The sequence below is a fragment of the Furipterus horrens genome, unplaced genomic scaffold (assembly GCF_987537825.1).
Source record: "Furipterus horrens unplaced genomic scaffold, mFurHor1.1.pri manual_scaffold_22, whole genome shotgun sequence".
NCBI lineage: Eukaryota > Metazoa > Chordata > Mammalia > Chiroptera > Furipteridae > Furipterus > Furipterus horrens.
In genome coordinates this window covers 702172-724331 of record NW_028327192.1, presented here as the reverse complement: position 1 = coordinate 724331, position 22160 = coordinate 702172, and the positions used below count along the sequence as shown (strand labels likewise).

The 22160-nt window shown below is 42.2% G+C and overlaps 1 pseudogene; it reads right to left on the bottom strand.

The window, feature by feature from the left end:
- Nucleotides 1–11076, bottom strand: part of LOC149990149 (A-kinase anchor protein 4-like) — an 86729-nt pseudogene extending 75653 nt beyond the window's left edge.
- Between the last annotated feature and the right edge of the window lie 11084 nt (nucleotides 11077–22160).

Here is a 22160-nt window from a genome sequence, read left to right as displayed (position 1 = left end):
AGAAAAATGGGAATTGAGGGAGCATACCTCGACATAAATAAAGGCCGTATACGAGAAACCTGAAGCCAACATCGTATTCAATGGGCAAAAACTGAAACATTCCCCCTAAGATCAGGAACAAGACAAGGATGTCCACTTTCTCCTCTCTTATTCAACATAGTTTTGGAAGTCCAAGTTACAGCAATCAGAGAAGAAAAATAAATAAAAGGCATCCAAACTGGAAAAGAGGAAGTAAAGCTATCATTATTTGCAGATGACATGATAGTGTACATAGAAAGCCTTATAGATTCCACCAAAAAACTACTCTGCCTAATAAGTGAATTTGGCAAAATAGCAGGGTACAAAGTCAATATTCAGAAATCAAAGGCATTTCTGTACACCAACAATAAAATGTTAGAAATAGAAACTAGAAAAAAACCCATTTGCTATAGCAACAAGGAAAATAAAGTACTTAGGAATAAACTTAACCAAGAAGGTAAAAGACCTGTACTCGGGAAACTACAGAACACTGAAGAAAGAAATTAAGGAAGATACTGATAAATGGAAGCATATACCATGTTCACGGATGGGAAGAATCAACATCATTAAAATGTCCATACTACCCAAAGCAATTTATAGATTTAACACAATCCCTATTAAAATATCAACGACATATTTCACACACCTAGAATAACTACTTCTAAAATTTATAGGGAACCAAAAAAGACCACGAATAGTTGCAGCAATCTTGAGGAAGAAGAACACAGTAGGAGGACTCACAATGCCTGATATCAAACTGTACTACAAAGCCACGGTGATCACGACAGTCTGGTACTGGCATAAGAACAGAAATATAAATCAGTGGCACATAGAGAGCCCAGAAATAAACCCACGTCTCTATGGTCAACTAATATTTGACATATGGGGAAGAAACATAAAATGGAGTGAAAAGAGCCTCTCCAACAAATGGTGCTGGGAGAACTGGACAGGGACATACAAAAAAATGAAACTAGACCACCAACTTACACCACACACGAGAATAAACTCAGGATGGATCAAAGACTTAAATGTAAGCCGTGACACCATAAAAGTCCTAGAGGAAAACATAGGCAGGGAAATCTCAGATACTCAATGTAGCAACATTTTCACCAACATATTTCCTAGAGCAAAGAGTAAACAAATGGGAGCACATCAAACTAAAGAGTTTCTGCTCGGCAAAAGAAAACATCAGCAAGATGAAAAGTGAACCAACCATATGGGAAAACATACTTGCCAATGTTACCTCAGACAAGGGTTTGATCTCCAAAATATATAAAGAACTTATAAGGGTTGGTGAAATATGGGGTGGTCTTCGGGCTTCACTTTAAAACTGGATTCTCTTTTCTATCCTAATGGCTTGGACATAAAGCGCCCAGAGGTGTGTGTGTGTAGGGGGGACTAAAATACTCCCCTCAGCCCAAAATTAGTATAGTGGACAAAAGGGCTTCGGACAGGTGTGATGTGTCTTGCACACCCTCTGTGAAAAAAGCCTTTTTCTTTTTCCTAAAGTGGCACATGGAAAAATTGTCTTCGGTAAAGATTTATTTCATTTACTTACAGCACATGGGCATGAGGACTAAGGGAGTAGGAGGTGAGCAGATTGGAAAGGTGCCTGGCAAGCACACAGTAGGTCTGCAATAAATATTAGCCAAGCAGGATTTCTTGGGCTGTATCCTGAGCCCCATTCTCTCTCCTCCCTACACCCTTCCTCTCACTTCTATTCTCTCCCAGAACTTTGACTTCTTCTGTAATGATTCCCAAATGTATTTGCAGCATGGAACTCTTTCCTGAGTTTCACATTCCTGTAGCCATATGTCCCTTGTTAATAATAAATATAAAGTTTATGAATAAACCATGTTGATTGCTAATAAGCCGTCTTCCCTTAGAAGCAGCACTTACAAGAATGTTCTTGACTTTTTATTTGAGCCAGTCCAAGTTTATTTATTTGAACAGTCCACTTCAACACAGGTGTCCAGCTCTAGTTGTAAACTGGGAGAGGAACATGAAAGGTTGGGGAAGGAAATTAACAGTGTGTGTAGGACTGCCTCTGAATTTCTGCTTGTTATCCAAAGCAGGTGTATATTCAAAGATAGCTCTACCCTTCAACCCTTATCACCTTCCTACCACAAAGTCATGAACACTGGGATTGTTGAGAGTGTGGTCAAACATGTGATCTCAAGGACCCTGACAACAGGCTATAAATGCTCCAGAACAGGAGACATATTCTGGTGATAAATAGCTACCTGGCACTTTGTTAAGGCTCCACATGCCTTAACCCACTTAAACATCATTATCAACTCCAAGGTGAGTGCTGACAATAGTCACATTTTCAGGTGGGTTCACGCTGGAATAGTAAAAGTTGCTCAAGATTACACAACTAGAAAGTAGAGGAACAAGAATATGAACACGTACTGTCATACTCCAGAGCCTCACTCTGTTCATCAAGGTTCCTTAACCCCAGCACGAGTGACATTTGGAGCCAGATACCTGTGCTGTGGAGGACCTCCTGTACACTGTAGGATGTTTAGCAACACCACTGGCCTCTACCCACTAAATGTCAAAAGCAAACCCCAAGTGGTGACAATCAAAAATGTCTCCAACATTGCCCAATGCCTCCTAGGGAGTAAAATTACCTCCCATTGAGAATCCCTGCTATAGATGGGAGTGGGCTAGTTTAGAGATTAAATAAGTTGCCGATCAATGATAACTAGTAAAGAGTCCAACCTGTATTCAAACCTAGCATGACTTGATGCCATATATTATGGCATATTAATCAATATGGCAGAAAAAACAAGAGCCTCCTCCACCACCACCCCCCAAAAAAAGAAAGAAAGGAGGAATGAAAGAAAATAAATAAGATGATTCTTTTCAAATGATTTGCTTTTGTTTAAAGCAAAAGAAAGAGAACAGAAGTAGTCCCTAAAGACTGTTAAAGAAACAGACTGTCAAAGATTGTTTTAAGAAAAAGAGTCTCTAATGTACTTAAACTTAACTAAGAGTACGCAGGAACATTCTATGAAGCAGTGTTTCCCAGACTCAGCTGTGTATTATAACGTCCCAGGGAGCTTTAAAAATACTGATATGAGTCCCAGCCCCAGGAGATTCTCATTTAATTGGTCTAGGATGTGGCCAGTGTTTAGGGATTTTTAAAGCTCTCCATGTGTTGCCCGCATGAATCCAAAGCTAAGAACCACTGCTATAAACAATTAAACTAACCTTATCAATTATGCATATTAAATTGATTATATTTCTTTAGCTTAATAGAAAACCAAATGGTTACTTAATAAACTGACTATGTACACTATTCTCAACATCCATTGAGCTACTGATCATCAAATTTGTAGACATCCATAGCATTCTATAGCCAGAAGGGAAGTATTCTCTAGTTCCTAACCTTTGGGCCATCTAGCCTCCCATCATTATTTGCAATAGAAAATGACCAAAAAATCTTGGAAAGGATATTTGTTATTTCATAATTTTTACAACATCGTAAAAACAAATTTTAGTTATTGGATAAAATCTGGTTTAGAATGGTTTTGAGGCTCTAAACATTCTTTTTATTATTCCAATATGTTTGACTGAGTGGTTTTTTCTAAAAGTTAACCTTGTCTCTACTATCATGAATAATCTAGAACTCAGTAGATGCATCAGTTTCTAATATGTGATTTATTCAGATGACAATAGGGCCTTATAGGTTTTCGTTAAGATAGTCTTCAAACTATGGAAATGATAACCATTTTTCTCAATGAGCTTTCTGTCACAAAGACCAGGGAATCTTGTCTAATATGAACATAACCCTGCTGTTCACTCCAAGTATACTTCTTTTCCTTCCCTGGGCAATCTACACCTGCACATAAGCAATAAAACAGTGTGTGCGTTCTGATCATTTCTCCAATACCGATGACCATTTCTAATCACACTGGACAAAAACTTGTCTAGCAATTTGCATTGATTCTTAGAAGACGGTCATTTCTCAAACACGCATCTAAATGTAGGTCATTTCTCACATACTGATCCATGGAATCTGCAAGGTTCTTCAGAATTAAACAAAAGAAACCAAAAATTATGTCCCGTTACAAGTTATCTTTCAATCACTACTCTGAAGATTAAGGGGTGGGTTTGCTTATTCTGTTTTGTGGTTTTTGCCCATTTTGTTGGGGCTTTTTTGGAGTAAGAAGAAGGCTGGGAAGTATAAAAACCTTTCCCCAGCCCTGTAAGTTTATAAATACCTTTCAAGAGTTGGATGGAGCTCAATAAGCTATGGTAGAAATGCTCTTCAAAAGAGTCTATACTTCCGTAATGGCTACCATTACATTGGAGCCTTACTTTAGACACCAGAACTCAAAATAGCACTGACTCTGGGTAGCAGCAATATCTGAATTTATCTAACACCTAGATTCCCAAAGAGTTATGTGTAATTTAATTACATTTAATTCTGTTTTACTTATACAAACGGTCCACTATATCCTGCAGTTAACTCTTTCATTTAAAACAGATGAGGGCAGAGAGCACAAATGCTTACTTCTTTTGAGTCTCCATTGCATCTAGTAACCTGGTTTATGTTTAAAATATGCTTTTGTGTTCAAAATACGTGCTATTTCTTGGTTGTCAGAGGTAAATGATTCTTGCATCACAAATGATTATTCTCTAATTTCTGCTTTTCCTTGTTCCATTGCTCCTTCTAAACTAGAGAGAAATTTAGACCAGGATAAAGCCTATGAATGGAAAGGATGAAGTGACAAGGAAAAAGAATGGTGCAGATGTGAGCGTGGGTTTTTTGATGACTGTTGATTACTTGACTCTGGCTTTCAGTTTCCATCGATTGGTTGGGGTCGACTGGATTGACTACCATTATGCTTTGTTTCTGAGAGTGAGCATTTTATTTTCCGTGCAGCAGCATGCCCCTCGTGCATAGGTCATTTCCCTGAGACCTCAAGTATCCAGGAAACAGCCAAGAGCTAGGAAATAAGTCTGAACACTTCTGAGCATCCAAAATAGATATGGCCATTTCCCCACTGTCCAAAACCTTACATAAAGTGGTAAGCCCTTTAGAGCTCCCTGCACGTAATTCTCGTAAACTGAACTGTGTGAGTTTCTAACAAGGCATGTTAGAAGCAGCACATTTGTTAGGAGGTTTGCAAAAATAAGGCTGCCAAAGCCTGAGACACTGGCAACCACGAAATGGCACCTGAGAGACAGCAAGAGAGAAAAAGACCAAACAACAGCAACAAGATAGAAAGCCTGACAAAACAAGAACCAAGGAATCAAAACTCAGATATCTGATCATGCCTTGTAGAGGCAAATAACCCTATAGTTGGACTGCATGTAAGGACAACATTGTATTCTAATGGGGAGAGATTGAGTCATGGTGACAAAACTGAGAAAGCCAAGAGTAAGATACACCCAGGAAACTGTTGGAGGGGGCAGAAAAGTATGCAATATGCTTTAGATCTATAGCCAACATCGTTTTGCAGTTGTTTTTGTGTTTAAGTGAGCGAAGATCATGGGGGGAAATGATATCTTAATTCTTAACCAGTTAACAGTTTTTAACAAAAAACCCATTCTTATTTAAATGATTTAAATAAGTCATTTAAATATGCCACATCCTCCGTAACATGCTGGATACATTAGGCATTACTGTATTTCGAGCAAAGCATGAAAATCTCTTTAGAAGTGTCGTGTTCTACGAAGTGTCACCATTACAGCAATGGAAGGAGAGACAGAGAGAGAAAGAGATACAGAGAGACAGAGATTCCAAGTTCTGTCAGGGTTATTACAGTTCCATCTTCCTTGCGTTTCTTTTCCAGCCACATGTGCTTTCCATTTTGACATAGTTACTAACACAATATTTAATTCATTCTGCTTTTATTTTATTTACTATCCACCAGACTTATCTTTCCATGTACCTCCATAATAGTCACAATTTTCGTTTTGATGGCTGCCATGTTCCTAAATTGCTTCCAACTTCACTAATTATCCATAAGAACTAGTGTAATAAATAAACATCTATACATATATAGCTATTATGTGCTTTTGTAGTTCTGAATTACAAATGTACCTAAGGTAGAGTAAGAAACGTACCTGAAGAGTGACCAGCTTTACAAGACTGTGGTAAAAATAAGGTCAAAACACTAATCAAAGCCCTCCTCCTAAGATTAGCAGTAATCTAACCCCTGGAGATCTGTTCTCCCACTGCTCTGCATTGCCCAAGATCCTGGGGATTCATTCAAATTCTTCACTGAGAGAAAACTAGGTACTTACACCATCTGGCGGACACTTCGTGACACTGCTTCAGTTAGTCCTGTACCGTGGCCCCGACGACCCCATGCACCTCATGGGCAACATGCACGGCTCTTATACTGGGAACACTCCTTGCCCACCTGTGAAGGGGGCCCGGTGGGCATTAGCATTCCTCTACTAACAGAAGAACACAGAGAAGCTCTGAGAAGTGGTTCCCTGACCAAGGCGTCACAACCAGTAAGGGACAAAGGCAAATGTTTCATCCCCTAAAACAAACCGTTGTCCATTTCATCACATGATCTCATCATGCCAAGCAAAATCTGAAAATATTGGTGGGGGGGCACTATTCACCTGATTTTTTAACTGTGAGGGACACACTGTACCATATATATAGGTCTGCTTCTGTATCATAACTTTTAAAATATCTTGTGAAAACAGAAAACATACCATATGTGAAATGATGCTCCAAAACACCCTTACACATTATTGGGCTCAAATAATTTTAGTCAGTTGAAATTAACAGTGTTATTCTTTTCCTTTTCATTGAATATATTGGGGTGACACTGGTTAACAAAATTATACAGGTCTCAGGCGCACGGTTCTACAGCACATCATCTGTACACTGTATTGTGTGTTCACCACCCCAAGTCAAGTCTCCTTCCATCACCAGGTACCCTCTTTGCCCTCCTCCACCTCCCTAGACCTTCTCCCCCTTGGAAATCACACTGTTGTTGGTGTCCATGAGGTTTTTTCCTCTCTCCTATTTGCTCAGTCCCTCTACCCAGCCACCCAACCACCCCCAGACAGCTGTCATCCTGCTCTCCATCTATGAGTCTGTCTCTATTTTGCTTGTTAGTTCAGTTTGTTCATTACATTCCACATAAGAGTGAAATCGTATGGTAATACTTAGAGATTAACATAAAAAACAACGTGAAAGAATCGAGTTGGAAATGCAGTCTCCAAACAACACATTATGGAACTTCAGATGTGTAGTTACACTCATTTCCATGTGATGATATGTCACTGCAGCCTATGGCTGTGAGATGAATTCACTTCCTATTTGCTTTTGAAAGTGTTTCTCCAGCAATAACTCTGTATAGCTGTGCCCTCTGCTGGATGGAAATGGGTACCACTTTGTGGAGCTGTGCAGAGATGTGGTGTGTTATAATTCCATCTATTTAGGCAGAAATTTTCATTACTTGAAGTCTGAGTAATATTTCATAAATTAGTTGGCTCCATCCCACGCCATTCCTCACTCATCTTTATAAGTTACCGGTAAAGAATCTCATCTACTGAAGATTCAAAATACTGTTAACGATTAGGTCAGTACTGTTTATCTGCTGATACTGACTTGTTACTTCCAAAAAAAGTACTCATGAATTAATATAATAACATAAATACAGATTAATCTTTTTGGAGTCTCCCGTGGTTCAAGAAAATGCATCATGAAGCCTCTCATTAGAGTATTTAAGTTTGCAAATATCCAAAGAACCACAAGTATCATCCCATTTAATTTCATTGGGCCATTAAGCAAGTGTTCATTCCCAGGTGGTATGCTATGTTTCAAAGACACAGAACCAAATAAGGCATAGCCCCAGTTCTCAGGAGTTTTACCATGGAACAGAAGATGCTGAGAAGGAAATGGACAATTGTGGAGTAACACACGTCATGAACACTGGGCATAGCTCAGATGCCCCTTCATTGAAGGACTTGCTTCAGCCTCAGAAAGCCACCTCACCCAACACCATGCCCCCTTCCCGGGGCTCCTGTCCAGTGACTGCTGCCTATGAGAGAACAAAGGCCCTGACATCTCAGTCTAACTTGGACAACTGAGAAAGGCCATTTTAGCTCCTGAGATGCCTGCGGGTTCCACAGAGGCTGTTGTTAGGCCACATCCAAGTTCAACTCTTCTCTCTAGCCCAGTGCTTCTCAACTGGGGGTGATTTTGCAGCCCCCCTCCCCCAGCCGCATACTTGGCAATGTGGAAACAGTTCTGGTTGTCACAACTTGGGGAAGGAGAGTGGTGTGTGGGTGCTACTGACATCCAGAGGGTAGAGGACAGGGATGCTGCTAAACGTCCACAATTAGCAGCCCCACCGTAAAGCATTACCCATCTAGGTCAATATGCCAGCAGTTGAGAAATCCTGTCTACCCAGTCCTGCTTCTTTCATTTCCCTTTCATAGGTGTTGGCCCCGAGGTCATTCCTTAATAAACATCCTGCACACTAAATTCCGTTGTTGAGTCAGCGTTTGGAGGAACGGTTACAAAAGGATCTATAACAAGAACCCATTTTGGTTTTATGTGTGTATATAAGCAAGAGAGTGGCATGTATGTGTTGAAATGTATTAGTATAACACAAACCTGGAAGGACATACTCTAAAGATGAAGAGCCGGTATTTTACAGTAATGGGACCGTGTCTTGTTTCCTTTTGTGCTTAAGTGCCTGGTTTCTGAGATTTGTGTATTTCTTCTTGTGATCTGTTCTGTGCAGAGAGCACATGTTACTTTTGCAACTTGGGGAGGGAAAGTGGGGTAATTGCAAAGAAAGAGGGCATGGCCAATAGTATCAAACATTGCAGAGAGGCCAAATAATGCCAGATAATAGCTAGGAAGAAGCCAGCAGAGAGCCTCGGGGAGGTGGCTGTAGAAGGCGAGGGAATCAAAGTAGGTCGTTTTCTACAGCAGTAGGACCACAAAGAGAAGTTGAAGAATAGAAGAGTAAGGTGCAGGAGATGAAAAGTCGACCAAACCGATTGCCAAGATCAGAGCCTGGACGAGATTGATGCAGACACAAAAGGAGCTGGGGAGAAGACATGTGCTGATGTAAGACAGAGGTGTGTAATTGGGCAAGGTGCGTGTGAGGGCGTGGGTTTGGATGCCAAGAACACAAGAATGGATTGGCCCAGGCAGAAGCCAAGAGCCCTCTTCTTCTAAAACAAGACGCACGGTCATTACGGAGTTCAGATGGCAACACATTTTGAAGTGATAAATTCTGCAACTGGTCATCTTCAATTTTTCAGTAGGAGGTGAGGTCGTCCACTGAAAGAGCGTCTGGGTGGCGGGACAGGAGTTTGCCAGGAAGGTGAAACGGAAGGGAAACGAGCGACCCAAAGCCCTGCCTGAGAGGGCATGCTCCTAGGAAACTTACCTTTCCTTTACCCAGTTTCAAAGTAAAATCTCAGGAGTGTTAGCACTACCGACATCACCGAGGCCAGGGAACAGGCTCCCAACCAGCGCTTCTCTACAACACTCAGGTGGCAGAGGGCTCCCGGAGGGCTCTAAAAGGCCCACCTGGCAGGATCAGCCACACCTGTACATCTCCACGGGGCTTTTGGGCACTCAGTATCACAGTCTGGGATTATTCTGTGCTACTTTCTGCTTTAGGGAACGGTGTCTGAAGATTTCCTTGCCTTGCCGTGGGGTTTCAAGAAGCTGTACAACCTCTCGCCGGGTCTTCTGGCATATCTCAATCTGATCTCCAGCTGCTGGGACTTCTCCAGAGTATAAAAAAGAGGGCATGTCATGCTGCAGCTGGAGCCTCGTTTTCTCCTAGCTCTCCCGGACACACCTGTCCACCCCCAGGACACGCTGATATGAGATCATTGTTAGCATATGGTCTTAATAGAGCGTGGAATTTTTAGGTGCTTTGTTAAAAGAAATGGTTCTCAACTGGGAGTAATTTTGCCTCCATGCCAAGGGGAGATTCGGCCATTTTGCTGAACATCCTACAATGCACAGGGCATCTTCCACAACGAAGAATGATCTGTCCCCAAATGTCAATAGTGCTGAGGGTGAGAAACCCTGCTTTAAAGAGTTCCTTATCTGCAAGGACCTTTTCTTTTTTAAAATCCTCACTCCAGGATATGTTTTTAGTGATGAGAGAGGGAGACGGAGAAGGAGAGGGAGAGGGAGAGAAGGAGAGAGATTGATTGGTTGCCTCCTGTATGCACCCCGACCAGGAATCAAATCTGCAACCTATTGGTGCAGGGGAGACACTCCATCAACTGGGCCACCCAGCCAGGGCTGCAAGGACCTTTTTAAAGTCTTCCTAAAACCCATATAAGGGTTATTTTTAATTTGAAATTAGTGTCTAAAATAAATCAAAGAAAATGCCAGATGAGAGTGACGAATGGTAGGATTTATAAATGTCCACAAGATGGCACTGAAACACAGACGAAAATTCAATCTTCTCCAGCCTCCATTTCAGAATGCAGTTTCTCACTCACCCTGGTCAGCTTTCTAGGGTAACAAAAGCCCATCCTTTTTCTAAAGGGCTTGTCACTTTTTTGTGCCTAGTGTTCCCTACCACCAGTATTTTCATGCAAGTGAATTAAAATGATTAATGACTAAAACTTAGCCTGGAACATAAAAAGAACAGGGCCACCTACTCGATCAGCTACAGAATTTGCGGGAGAATCTGCTAGCTTCTTGCCTTCTTTTTAGCTTAACATTTAGCTGGACACCTGGCTAGCAGACATTTCCAAGACTCCAGTACCCTTAGGATGGTCAAGTGACAAAGCTCTGGCCACAAGTGGGATTTAAGCAGAAGTGTTGTTGGAGACTTCTGGGTAATACCCTTAAAGAAGTGGTTCTCAACGGGGGGGGGGGTGACTTTGCCCCTAGGGGACATTTGGCCATGCCTGGGACATCTTTAATGGTCACAACTGGAGGATGCTAGTAACCTGTAGTGGGTAGAGCCCAGGGATGCTGCTAAATATCCTACAATGCACAGGACAGCCCCCCAAACACAGAATTACCCAGCTTCCAATGTAAATTGTGCCCCGGTGGGAAAACGCTACCTCAGAGGAACAGGGCATGCCACGGCTTCCCATACCTCTCTTCCCACTGGCTGTGACGGTACAGTGGTGCACCATCTTGGTCCATGTGGGCCAAGGCAACAAATCAGGGAGCATGAAGCTACAAGATAGGTGGCATCTGAGTCCCTGAGCCAGTGAATCTACCTTACCACTCTGAACACCTTCCACCCAGAGACAGAATATATACACACACACTCATGGCACTATAGTCCACATACTCGTAGTACTCCAGTAACTGCTCTACCTCAAACATATCTACTCTAGACCTGTCTGTTCTGCCTTACCCAGGAGGCCCTTGGCATTTTCTCCCTCCTACTTACCCCTATTTTTCTCATGGTCCTTCTCCCCTGATGTGGCCTCTTCCCTAAGGCAGATATTTCAACAGCACCCAACTGATTTATCAGCCTCACTCCATACCTGACCTTTCCCAGAAGATACTACACTCCTAACCACTCCCCATACACCCCCACCTCCACCCCCATTCTATCCATAGATATTTCATTTTACCCCACATTCATTTCTTAAACAGAGCAAAACTACTAAAAAATGTCAGTATCATGAAAGAGCAATAAAAAAATCTGGGGAACTGTTCTAGATTGCAGGAGACTAAAAGATGGCAAAACGAAATATATGGATTGTGGATAGGGTAGAAACGAGTGGCAGTAGAGGCCATTATGGGATAGTTAAGGAAAATTGAATATGAATTGCATGTGGAAGAATGTCCTTGTTCCTAGGAGATGCATACTGAAGTATTTAAGATTGAATATCATGGTGTCTGCAACCAACTTCCGAATGGTTCAGCAAAATAAGGATTATTTTATATAATAACTACATATTCATAAGTTTAGTCAGTTGGGTGCTAGATAGATTTTAGATAAAGCAAGATGGCAAAACATTAATAATGGGTAAAACTGGATAAAGGGTCTATGAGTACTCATTGTACTGATTTTCCTTTGGGTTTTATTTTTTCCCAAAATATAAAGGGCTAATAGAACATCACTTGAAGAATGTTTTTCATAATACACGTGCTTCTGCTGTAGTCCAAAACCAAGGAATCAAGACTTTTCCTGGGTGGGACTTGGGAATCTGCATTTTAAAAGTCCTAGCGCCCCAAGTAAGAAACACGCCTGTGAAACTGCATCTCAGACCCGCCTCTGCCTCCTCTGGTCCTGGATTTCCTTCAGAACTTAAACCTTGACACTAGTTATTTTTGACAATGTTGAAAGCAGGTGCAGCTAGGGATTGGGGGTGGTGAGAAGAGCAGTGAACTGAGGATATGTTCGGGAGCACTCCAGTATTTTAAGATGGGCAGACAAGGAGAATTCCATGAGACATCAACAAGGAAGGGCCAGGGAAGTAAGATGGTAGAAATGCCAGGAGTGCACGTATATACTTCAAAAGAGGATAGAGATAGATGACAAGGCATTCTAGGTGCGCCTGCTCTAGAAGTTGCATCAGGATGAGGAAAACTAAGTTGTTACATCAGTTCAGAAATGGGTCATTTGATGCCAGAGTAGATTTTCTTGGCCAGCCCTCTCTTCCTTCCAGTTGCCAGTATGTGCCGTGGGACTGGCTGACAGAGCCACCTGATATCTCAGACGGGAGAAATTTCTTTTCCAAAAAAAGCAAGGTCTCTGGGAGAGAGATGCTATCAAGCCCCAGAGAGAAAGTTTAGCAGTTAAGGGGGGTTTCCTTTGCTTCTTCCTCCTGCTGAATTCTGGGACGGGATTTATAGTTCTTGGGAGGCAGTGTACAAAACCACCTCAGAGTCACAGAAAATACTCCTGTTTGACATTTGAGAGTGAAGCGGTTGGGGATCATGGAGCCTGGAATCTACGGCTCCTAGAATTGGGTGGTAGTGAGAGTGTTAAATACAAGCTGTGAGACTTGACGAAGGGAAGTAAAAACCTACCACTCCTTCACCAATTGACTCCATCACAGCTGGGGTTTTACAGCCCCAGTCATAAGGGGCACCCTTTCTCGCTCTTACTTGCCCCGCTAAGACGTGTGTGGACCCAGGTATGGATAAATCCTCTTCACTTTCAGTGGAGCTCAGTGAGGCATTTTTAAAAATGTAAAATGAAAGAAGGATACAAACAGAAGTTAACAAAGGAAGTAAAGAACAGTTGGTCAGGACAACGGTCCATTTGATCCATTCTTCCCATAGCAGACGGAGCAACTGCTCCAGAACACAAATCTCACCCTGAAAATGCCAGGCTCAGACCTTTTAAGTGGTTTTCCATTGACCTCAGAAAAGAGTCCAAAATTATAAATGACACACAAGGCCTTTCTGATACTAGCTGACGTTTGGCTTTGTCACCCATCACTTCTCTTCACACACTCTACACTCCAGTTACCACTTTTGTATCTGTATGGCCACTGAAATCAAGCACAGTAGTTAAGAGTACAGACTCCAGAATCAGGCTACCAGGCCTTAATCTCAGACGTGAGCAAGACTCTGATCCTCTCTGCCTTCATTTCTTCAGTGACAAAACGAGGCTACCAACAGAGGTGCTTTAAGGATCAGATAAGAGGCCTGCCACAAAGTCAGCACACAATACATGTTAGCTGTTCCTCAACAAACAATGATTGGCTGACTGCCTGTCACGTCCATTTATCCCATGCTACTTCTCACCTAGAGGAAAGGCAGACATGTAAACAGGACATTATCATACGTTGTGATCAAAGTGAGGATAGAGCTGTGTGAGCCAGAGGGAACAACTCGTGGGTTTCCTCCCTCGCACCCTTCCCTCAGCTACATTCATCAAAGGTGTTACTTCAAATTCAACTTTTAGCCAGGCCCTGAGGCTTGAGAAAAGTAAATAATTTCCAATTTAATGCTGGCATTAGAACTTTAGGCACTGGCATAGTCCTACTGCCTGTTAAAATATCAAAATACTTTCATATTGCTTAGCAAATGCCCTGAGCACCTGAAGTGTTCTGGCTCTCGGGAGCACTGACTGGACACCATCAGCGTCCACCCTCGTTCCCCCTATGGCACATGTGTGGCAGCTTGTCCGACACTGTTCTTTTGCTCTCATACCCCACCCCGATGGTAGCAACTCTAGGCACTGTGAGCAAATGGGAATTACCAGTTTGTTCAAGCCAGCATTCATTTGGATATCACCTTGGCTTGCACTTGGGGATACCGCCTGCTCTATGAGTCCTAGGAGCTGTCTCTGTTTGCTTGTTGAGACGCCTGTTGTCTTAGGATAGCTTTTGGCCTTCTTTTGGGCCATGGCCTATGCCTGCAATACTCTTTGGAAACCTGTGCCTATCCACCAGCCTGGCTTCCTTCTAGCCATCTATCTACCCCACGTGAGAGGTTTCTGTTGCCTCCTAAAGGCACCCAATCCATTCTGTCGGTATTACCAGCTCTACGTACGCTAGGACTTATCATGACATGTGGCATTAGGAACATGTCCTGGTATCTATGAAAGAATACAAAGTGAGAGATTTGGAACCAGAGCTATCTGTCCTTGAATCCCAGCTCTACCATTTCTTAACTCTCTGAACTTGAGCAGGGTATTCAGCTTCTCTGGGCCTCAGTTGCCTCACCTGCAAAATCAGATAATACTAATATGTACTTCATAGGGCTTTGGGGAAAATTAAAAGACATAGTAGTGAAAAGCACTTAGAAGAATGCCTGGTACATAGGAAAAGCTCAGTAAATGTTATTATTGCTATTGTTACTATTCTTATTATTTTATATCGAAGCTTTAATGGGCACATTGAGCATATTTTCAAATAGTTTTACCTTGCTTGCCTTTTCGAGTGGCTCAACACCTCCACAAATGTAGGTACGAAAGACATTGATTAGCATGCCAATTTCCAAGGGGAAGAAACTGATGCTCAGCTATATTAAGGGATTAAGTGACATTAAGTGGCAGTGGTGAATGACACATTTTTGACTCCCTATTTTCTGTCATTTTCCCCACCTGGGAACACTGAAATAGGTGGATCATTATTTATTCAATAAAAATTTATTAAATGGCTACTATGTACCAGATATTGCGCTAAGCACCGAGGATACAGTAGTGAGCAAGACTGACATTCTAGTGGGAATAAACAGTCAATAACCAAACAAATAAGAATATAAATGACATATCAATTGGTATGATGAAAATAAAACAGGGTGATGTTTAAAGAATAACTGTGAGAGTTCGGTGAAGGAAGGAAGGCTTTTCTGAGGAGGAGACTTTCATGACAAGAAGACAAGCTGGAACCCTTTTCTTTTCTTTTCTTTTCCTTTTTTTTTTTTTTTCTGTGTGGTTGCCTCTCACTCGCGCCCGCAACTGGGGACCTGATGTGCAACCTGGTAATGTTCCCTGACTCGGAATCGAACCAGCGACACTTGATTCTCAGGCTGATGCTCAATCCACTGAGCCACAGCAGCCAGGGCTTGGAACCCTTTTCACATTTGATATGTGACTGGGATCTGGGAGGGAAGTTCTCACAGAAAGGAACTTCCTGCTCTGGGCCTCCACAGACAAGTGGAAGAAGCAGGAGGGAGGGCTGCAAGTTAAGGGTGGCTCAGGGCCTAAAGTCAGAATTAGAGACTTTCTGGAGAAGCACAAAGCAAAGAAACTCGTGAATAGTGCAAGGCATTTTCCTTACAAGTATTTATTAAGTCTATATTTTTCAATTAACTTTACTGAGATATAATTTAGATAGAATAATGTTCAGATAGAATAATGTTTACTAATTTCAAGTGTATAGTTTGCTGAGCCTTGAGAAATGTACACATAAACCTGCACTAACCACCCCCCTCTGTTATTATCAAGGTGCATAGATGACATTTCCATAACCCTAAAACATTCCCTTGTGAATCTTTGCAGTCAATTATTGTGAGGTATTTTGTATAATGTCCCTCGATTTGAGTTTACCGAATCATTTTCATGATTACGCCGGAGTCATGCTTTTTTTTTTTTTTTTTGCAAAAATGCCGTAGAGGTAATGTGCCCTTCTCTTGACATCATGTCTGGAGGTAGGTGGTGTCAATGTCTTTACTGGCAATGTTAACCTTGATCACCTAATTAAAATGTGACTGATGGGGTTTATCTATTGTAGTTACTCCTTTTCCCTTTGTAATTAATAAATATTTTGTGGGAGGAGTGATATCCCATAAAGATTTACACTGGCATTGTATGAGACCTATGTGTTGAATTAGAGAATATTGTTTTGTTTTATTTAGTTATAGTAGAAGCATAGTCTGTTTCTGTATTTATCAGCTTTCCTCTATTTTCCTCGTTCATGTTTTATGGCTTTGTTTTTTAATAAACACGGGTTCTGAATGAATAGGAAAACAGTGTGAGAAGAATGGAAAGAAACATAGAGAAGCAAACTTGGATTTGAATACCAACTCTCCCACTTACTGATCACATGACCTTGCAAAAGTCTTTTAAACGTAAGCCTCTAGTTTCTCATCGGTAAAAATGGCTAATAACAAACCACGTCACAAGGTTTTAGGAAGAATTATAGCACTTAGTAGTGTCTGGCACTCAGTAAGTGCTCTGTAAATGCCATTTCTTGCCTTCCTTAATATGCCAGTGTTTAATATTGTCATTGTCTTTCTCTGACTGGGTGGCTCTAGGATATAGAAACACAATCAATTTTTAGATGTTTTTCATGTTCTGACAGCACAAAGACTTTAGTGCAGGGGTAGTGCTCAACATTTTACATGTTTCTGAGTCGCTGGGGAGAAAGAATCTGGAACTGTTTTAGTTGATGGCAAATTCTTACACCTCACTAGTATTTTCTATCTTATACTTCTGCAAAGTTCACTTATTACTTCTGGTATTAGGGGACGTGATTTTCATGGATGTACAAATATATATCATTTGCAAAAGTAGCATTTTTATTTGTCTTTTTTCCGTATTAGAACTATTTTAAAGCAGAATTTTGAAAGGTCGATTTTGTGTTGTCCCTGTTTTCAAGCACAATTAATGCAATATGAGCTTTGTTGGGAAGATGTACTCCTATGTTCAGCAAGAGAGGAAACACTACAGACATCCTTCTCCTTCTCCCTGATATTTGTAAGGTTTCAGTGAAACTTTGATTTCTCTGCTTTTTCCTTGCTCCAAGTTTTATTTCCCCTTTCCTAAACTTGTTTGATTTGTTCCCTACGTTCTTTAAGCAGGAGCCAATGCATTGGCTTCTTTTGTACTGATACACGTTTTTAGGACAAGACGTTCTCTAAGTACTGCCTTGGCAATATAATGCCTACCCATTTTTGTTTTTGCCTCAAGTTCCATTATGGTTTGGCATGGCACTGTTACTGTATCTTCTGTATCACAATCAAGGAATTTTTTGCATTAATTTTTTATTGAATTTGTTGGGGTGACATTGGTTAATAAAATTACAATCTATAGGTTTCAGGCGTACAGTTCTATAATAAGCCTTCTGTATATTGTATTGTGTGTTCACCACCCCTAGTCATATCTCCTTCTGTTAGGGATAAAGAAGCAAGCCAGTGACTCTCAAACCAGCAGGAGAAAATTAACAGATGAATCATGGAAAAGGGGCGAGGGAACGACATTCTGCAGCTCCTCACACATATCTCTGGGCTCAAAAGGAGAAAGACTGTTGTCACCAAACACAGAGAAATGGGAAGATGTAGCTAGATAACTTGGCAAGTACAGTAAGTTGGACATAGACCTATAACTAGATTACCCTTAGTTAATCACACCCTGAGTTAAGTAGTTAATCACATTAGAATAGATTGTGAACCCGGATTAACCAGTAGTGGAGAAACCGGGGAGAAGGAGAGGGGAGGAGAGCTCATCGCCTTAGTATAAAACCAGTTTACTTTGTCTACTTTGCGCGCACATGCTCCTGGCTGGTGGTGCGCCCAGCTCCGCAGACTCACGAATAAATGCCTCGCTTTGCTGCTCAAGTCCTGTGTACCAGTGATTTATTGTGAGCGTTTCTCACCCTTCCATCACCATTTTTCTCCCCTTTATCCTCTGCCTCCCCCAATTCCTTTTCCCTTTGGTAATCACCATACTGTTGTCTATGTCTATGAGGTGGGTTTTTTTTTCCTTTTTCTTTTTTGGCTTAATTTCTTCACCTTTTCCACACAGCCTCTCAACCTCCCTCCCTTGTGACAGTTGTCAGTCTGTTCTCTACCTGTTTTGTTTGTTTATTTTGTTCATTAGATTCCACATATGAGTGAAATCATATGGTACTTGTCTTTCTCTGACTGCTATTAATTTTGACTTAAAAAAACATTACACAGTATGGAATTTCCTCAAAAAACTAAAAATGGAACTGCCTTTTTACACATTGATTCCACCGCTGGGATTATACCCTAAGAACCCTGAAACACCAATTCAAAAGAACCTATGTACCTCAATGTTCATAGCAGTGTTATTTACATTAGCTAAGGGCTGGAAACAGCCTAAGTGCCCATCAATAAGTGAGTGGATCAAAAACTGTGATGCATTTACACAGTGCAATACTACACAGCAGAACGAAAGAAGGAACTCTCGCCCTTCACAAGAGCATGAGTGGACCTGGAGAATATTATGCTTAATGAAATCAGCTAGCGGTGAAAGGCAAATACTATACGATCTCACCTAATACAGGAAGCTAATGAACAAAGCAAACAGACAAATGAGCAAAATAGAGCCAGTGATATATAAACAAAGAGCAGACTGACAGCGACCAAAGGGGAAGGGGAAGGGGAAGGGGAGTAATGGGGGAAAGAAAGGGAAGGGTCGAGTCAAGGAACAAGTATAAAGGACCCATGGTCATGAGCAAAAGGTAAGAACTGACTATGAATGTGGGAGTGGGGGTGGGCGGGGCAGGGGAGAGCAATGGGAAAAGGATTAGGACAACTGTAGTTGAACAACAATAAAATTAAAAATTAAAAAACTAAAAGCATATTAAAATAAAAATAGTACATTGAAATATTATTTATCTTGATTACTGAGTTTTCTGGTACCCCCTTAAAATGTGACCCTGAAGCAAGTGCTTCTAACACTTCACCTCAACACAGCCCTAGACCTGCAGTAACCTTCTAGATGAGTTATGCTCACAACTTCCTTTTACAATGGATGCCTGATGCTCAGATAGACTAAAACTGTCAGAGATAGCAAACCAATTAATTACACCACCTATCAGGAGATAATTGTGATTTTCCCCTCCTTCTTCTCCTGTCTTCCCTTTTTACACGTTGGGTTCGCGGCTCAGCAGAAATCTTTGCCCATTTCCAACTGTTGGCACTGAGGAAGGCCGCATTGCTAATATGGTGCCGGGGAGCACTTCTCAATTTATAGAGGTGAAAGGCCAGTGTCCCACCCTCCAGGGATAAACCTCAAGACTGCAGAGCTGTTCCAGACACTTGCCAGGGCCCTTTGAGGCCCAAAGCATTCTTTTCTCTCTTGGAGTTTGTCAATTAGTTCTGGCAAAAATCAAGTTTCCTCACCCTGATCTTACCTCATCTACACAGGTTTCCCTGAGAAAATATGGAAAAGAAACTCTTATAATCCTGAAATATCAGAAGTAAAAAAGCCCTCAAGGAGAATCTTACCCCAATGCCTTCCACTTAAAAGCACATATAACTTCCTGTGCTGTATCTCCACAGTCCCAGGAATCCCTAAGGCTGCCTCATAATAAAAATCAGGAGCAAGTCAAGAGCCAAGTTAATCAAGGAAGTAAACTACTATGGGCCCCAGTTATGCTCAGGGAGATCTGAGTCATCAGAAATGCAGCCCTGGCCCTGTAACTTGTTTATTAAGGATTTTCCTAAGGACAGAGACAAGGATCTGTAGTGGCTCAACTCCAAAGCTCTTCATGGGGTGGGATGGGACTGCAAAAGATTTGACTAGCTTTCATTTGAGTTGCGGAGCTTTAAAGGTTCTGCTTTAAAGGGGCCTGCCTTTCCTTCTGACAGGTCCAGGCACTGTGAAGGTAAAGTTTGCCTCCATGCCTCTTATCCCCCACCCCTCACCCCGTAAAGTGTCTCTCTAGGTTACATTGTCAGAGAATTTTGTTTTTATTTTAAAATATATCAAGAACACTTGCAAATGTGTTAGGATGGGCTTTGAGACATACAGCTTCCTTCACATAGCCACATTTATAAGATTCACCTTGTGCAAAGCATCACATCCATTCCTCCAGCTTAAACAGTGAGGGTAATTTCTGGCTACATTTTACACGTGAAGAAACAGGCTTACAGTCTAGGTGACTCTGTAAGGCCACGTAGCTAGTAAGAGGCAAAAGCTTTGACTTTTGAATTCAGAAGGATGCCACATCTTGTGCTTGTTCTACAAAGCCACTCGCCCCTAAAGGTGCTAAGGTATGCCACAGCAAACTAGCTAGTAGAGGACCACAGGGTCGAAACCACTATCTTGATCTCATCTGATCTGCAATGAATTCTAGCATTATAATTGACTTCTGAGAAGCATACAACAAATCTAGGAACTTAGTGCTAGTCTCAATGGAATTCGCATGGCATGGCTATGAGGAATTTACCATTCTGTAGTTTATTCTCAGAAAAATTTCCTTTCAGACTGGTAGAAGACAAGGAAATCTCATCAATTGAAGGAAATGACTTATAAGGAAACTTTATTCACACAGGGGGGAGGATCAGAACACATTGTAGTTCAGTCAGTAAATACTAAATAGCCATGGCTAAATAGTAAGTACTAAATAGCCACATGCAGTTGATATGGAGTGTGTGTGTGTGTGTGTGTGTGTGTGTGTGGGCGTGCGCGAGCGCGCGCGTGCATGTGGCAAGTGGTCACAATGTCCTTGAGTAATATACCTATCAATTTTTTTTTTGTCTAAGCTAGCTGTCCTGTCATGATGACTGTAGTCAAGAACCCTGCCTCAACATCCATGTATTTCTCCAGCTTATCCTTACATAAAAGAGTGCCTTAGTATGCAGGTGCCACACTATCTCACAGTTCTTGTTGGTAGAAGTCCCTGTGCTACTTCTGTTTAATTTCTTAAATATATGAGTCCCTGTTGTCCAGGCAGTATGGATAATTTGTTACTGTCTTGCCTGCCGCCACGAGAATAAAGTTGGTGTGAATTCCTTCTGCAATGCCCCACTGTCATTTTGCAGTCTCACTGAATCCAAAGTTAACCTGCCTGGAGCTGAGCTCCTGCGGCACTTGGTACAGTCAGCAGGACTTGCCACAAACGAAAGCTATGGAGCAGGGGTCAGCCACGGGGCACGGCCACTCAGGGTGGGCTATCGGGTTGGCCTGCATGGATATGTGGTTCATGGTGGTGACCGTGTTGGAGGCTTCGGTGCCCCTACAAGATTGGGAGAGGGTAGAAGTGACTCCTGAGGTGAGAGAAGAGGCTCTGCTGAAGATAGGGGGCTCTCTAGGGAAGAAAAGTGCCTGGGTAGGGGCTGGTGCTGTAGGCTGGCTATTTCTCTGTTCTGCATAAAGCATTCAGGGAGTTGCTTGAATTGGAAGCCCAGGTCCGAGAGTTGAAAGAGGACCTGTCTCAGGAGCAGGAATTGAGGGCTGCCTGGGAGAAAACATGGGAGCTATTAGAGGTGGAAGTGGCCACCCTGAGGGCCTGGATCAGGACTGGTTTTGTGACAGGATCAGAGGTACAGGTCATAGACTCCTCGGAGGATGAGGATGAGGAGGAGGATGTTGGGGAGGGCTAGACCTCACCCATTTCAGCCATGCCTGGGGTGGCGGTGGTGGTAATGCAGAAGATTAAGACTAAGTGTCCTTGAATGACTGAGGGTCAAGCCAGCCCCCTCTGCCAGTCACAGAGCACTCCACAGTGCATCCGTACTTGCAAGCAGAGCTGGTGGATTTGGGGAGCTGCTTCTGGCAAAAGGCGTCAGAATCTTTGGCGGCTTGGTTGCTAAGATTATGGGATGTAGGGGCGGGTGGCATTTTACTTCCTGGCCAGGGAATGGGTAAGCTTGTATCCAACCCCACGCACCCAGTGCTGAGGCAGCAGCTGCAGAATGCACACGAGACTCCAGGCAATCATTCCCTGTTAGATTGGATCAAGGCAGCTGATCGCATTACGTGGCCGAACCCAGGAGATCTTCCATCTACGTCCAGCAGGTGGCAGTTGTATACTGGGTTACAGCAGCTATTAGG